At 47.7% G+C, this 3,757-nt stretch overlaps 1 non-coding gene across 1 annotated transcript; it reads right to left on the bottom strand.

The window, feature by feature from the left end:
- Window positions 1–457: 457 nt before the first annotated feature.
- Window positions 458–530, bottom strand: TRNAT-AGU (transfer RNA threonine (anticodon AGU)). Its single transcript has one exon. It is a non-coding gene; the product is annotated as a tRNA-Thr (tRNA).
- Between the last annotated feature and the right edge of the window lie 3,227 nt (window positions 531–3,757).

Genomic DNA, 3,757 nt, shown 5'->3' with positions numbered 1-3,757 from the left:
AGGCAGAGGGAATTATTACTTCAGAGGAAGATTAGGCCATAGAAAGGTGTACAGCTCTAAGGGTTCCGAGGAGAGAAACATAACATTTCTTGCAGGAAATAAAAGAGACACTTCAAGGAGGAAGTGGTATTTCAAATGGGCCATGACGTTTCAGAAGGCATGGAAGGGGCTACTGAGAGCATTTTAGATGGAGGGAATGGCATGAACAATGGCCTTGAGGTAGGAAACGTCAAGGAGGGGAGGTTAGGGAACATAGAAACTCAAGTATGCCTAGAATATATAGGCTGGGGGTAGTTAAGACTGGAAGGGTCAGGTGCAGTTGGATGGTGGCGCATGCCCACTGTTGATGTGAGGGCTCGGAACCTAACTCTCTCATATGCTAGGAGTCACCAAATGTTTAAGAAAATTAATTAAGCTTTTTTTGGGGAGGGGGAGGTAATTAGGTTTAGTTTTTAAATGGAGGTACTGGGGATTGAACCCAGGACCTTGTGCATACTAAGCACACACTCTACCACTGAGCTATGCCCTCCCCACTTAAACTTTTGATTTGGGGAAATGATAGTCCATTCAGTTTAATTCCACAGTATTTTCTGAGCCTTTGCTCGGGTACTGTGATAGGATCTAAGGACACAGAATAAATCGGGCACGCTTCCCGACCTCATGACTCTCCCGCTGAGCTGTATCTGTGCATGTCTGCGCCTCCTCTACACCCGCGTCCACAGCTCCGTCCGTGTCTCCCTCCGTCTTGGCCTGCGTCTGTGTCCAGAGCTATAGCTAAGGACAGATGAACCTGACAGTCGTGTGTAGGACGGCTTCAGGCAGAGGAGAGGAGATGGAGGCGGCACGTAAGCATCAGACATTCGAGTTGCAAGGCCCTGCACGCGTCCAGAGGGGAGGGCGTGAACAGGACTGTGCAGGCAGCAGGAAGAACGCCGTCGTGGGAGCCCAAGGAACTCGCATTTGAATCCAGACTCTATCGCGAACTCTGATTCAGAACTTGTCCAGGTCATTTCCTCAGCCTTGCTCTCCTCGTCTGCCAAACAAGGATAGTAACATTTACCTTTGGGGGCGGAGGAGAAGATTAAGGGGATGCAGTCAGCACATGGCACCGGCTGGCATTGGTGGTGGGCAGTGAGGATGTCTGTGGGAAGACGCTGTGGTGGCTTTGGCGTGCCACTCCTGCTCAGAGGGAAAGAGGTAAGTTATCCCAGGAATAGAGGTCTGGGGCTCCCGGCAGGGAATAACAATTGTGACTTCGATGCAGACTCCCCTTTGACCTGTGTGTTCAGCCTCCCGGGTAAGGAGCACAGGTGCATGCTCCCTGCTTGGCTGGCAGAGTCAGGCTCACCTTGGGAAGCCCTTTCATGGGCTCTTCCCATGTCACCAAGGAACCCACGGACTTGGATCCTCTGAGAGGCTCTGGCAGTGAACAGGGCTGCAGCTGCGACCCAGCCAGGTTGCTCCATCTCCAGCAAACATTGACAGTGGCTCTGTGCCTGTTGCTCCTGCTCTGACACACAGGAAGCTGAGAGCCGAGCCAGCGAGTGGCAGCCAAGAGGATGCTGCCAGCGTGGCAGGCAGGAGCTGCAGGGGCGCGGAGCAGGGGCAAGGATCGCTTCTGGCTACGGGGAGTCTCCTCCGCTGTCAACCTCATGGCTATGGGGGCTGCTTCTCCCAGGGGCTCGGCTGAAGTCTTGAAGGAGCAGGACTGTCTCTAGGGCCCTGGCTCTTCTTGGCTGATGTCAGGTGGTTTCCAGGGGTGACAGTGCCATAGTGAGCCAGGGGGAAGTTACGATATAGTGAAGAGACATGGCAAAACGTTTCCAAAGGCCGATTTGGCTGGCAGTTCTTGTGTGTCTAGATTGAGATTTGACCTCTGTGATCATTAGCATTTGTTAGCATCTGTGTGCTAGGGGAGGGTGAAGAACCAACTTGCTAAAGGTGGAAAGAAGGAAGAAAAGGGGGGGTGGGGGTGGGAGGGAGGGGGAGAGAGAGAGAAGAAGGAGGGAGGAGGGAGAGAGAATTAGAAAGAAAAGGAAAGCCCTCTTCCAGGGTATAAAACCTCCCACTGTAGAAAATGTTTAAGGTACCAACAGGATCTCATTGATGGTGAAGTTGAAAAAAGATGTGCAGTAACACATCATTACGTAGTGTTCACACCATCGATACGTAAGAGATACAAACAACCTCAAAAGCAGAGCTAAAGGGTAAAAGATAGTCATCAGGAAGTGAGGACTTTTGACTACTTCCTATCTTTGTTCTTAATGTCATTTATTTCATTCTCATAGAATTTAATTATTAATAGTGGCTCAGTTTAACAAATGGTCACACAATTCCTGATTTTCTTTTCCCCCAGTTTCTCTGTTCTACCTTCTTGGGAGAATAAATCTCCAGTCTTTTGATTTTATTGGAGAAGAAAAAAATCTTCCTGGCTGACTGGTGTATTGTAGGGGATCCAGGGGACCTGATTTTTGTGTTTTTTTTTTTTCTTTCAATTTAGGGAGGTTGAAATTCACATAATATAAAATGAACCATTTTAAAGTGAACAGTTCGGTGGTCGAGAGGACAATCACAATGATGTGCAACCACCACTTGTATCTAGTTGATATCTAGTTGAAACATGTAAATCACTCCAGAAGAAAACCCTCTCGTGAGTTCCCCAGGGCTGGGTGCCATCACAAAGTGAGAGCCTGGGTGACTTCAACAACAGAAATTGACTTTCTCCCAGTTCTGGAGGTTAGAGATCTGAGATCAAGATGTCAGTGGGACTGGGTCCTGTTGAGGGCTGTGAGGGCAGAGTCTTCTCCAGGTCTCTCTCCTTAGCTCGTAGGTGACTGTCTTCTCCCTGTGTCTTCACGTGTTCTTCCTCTGTATGTATCTGTGGCCAAATTTCCTCTTCTATAAGGACATGAGTCATACTGGATTCGCGCCCACCTTCATAACCTCATTTTAACTTTATCTCTTTCTAGACCCTCTTTCCAAATAGGGTTATATTCTGCAGGACTGGAGGTTAGGACTTCAATGTATGAAATTTGGTTGGGGGGGGGGTGGTCCACAGTTTAGCCCGTAACGCCTCTCTCTACCTCCCACCCTCAGGTGCTGCCAACCAAAAATCTGCATCTGTCTCTAAAAATTTAACCTATTCTGGGTATTTCATATAAATGAAACCATGCAGTGCGTGACCTTTTGTGTCTGACTTCTCTCACTCCATGTGATGGTCTCATTTCCATGGAAGTGAGTGGCTCACAGGAGTGTCATTTCTCATAAGTGCTGTGGTTCAGGAAAAAAAATGAGAACCAGGGGTCTGAAAAGCCACCAAGAACAACTGCTCAAAAGTTAAGGGATTCTCTTGGGGTTCACAAAACTGACCACTATTTGGTAGATTGGCTTACCTCTTATTTATGAAATTAGAGGCAAGAAGACTGGTCAGCAGATCACTGACACAGTTGAGGCAAGTTGGAAGGCATGGTCTAGGGGAAGGACGGTGCAAATGAAGAGAAGGCTCATCACAGTGATCGGGAAATGCAAGTCACTCCCCAAAGCTTAAGTGTTATGTATTCGAAAAGTACATGAAAGTATAAAAGACAATTAAATATCACTTGTGATACTACAACTCAGTAATGAATACTGTGAACATTTTAACATATCTATGTGTTTATCCAAGAATAACATACCCAAAGAAAAGTGCACAAGAGAGGTAACCTTAGAGTGTTAGCATGCCCAGGTTCCCACCATCCACATCATGCCATGGACCGTA

Source organism: Camelus bactrianus, chromosome 4, assembly GCF_048773025.1.
Source record: "Camelus bactrianus isolate YW-2024 breed Bactrian camel chromosome 4, ASM4877302v1, whole genome shotgun sequence".
NCBI classification, from domain to species: Eukaryota; Metazoa; Chordata; class Mammalia; order Artiodactyla; family Camelidae; genus Camelus; species Camelus bactrianus.
This window is presented reverse-complemented; position numbering and strand designations above follow the sequence as displayed.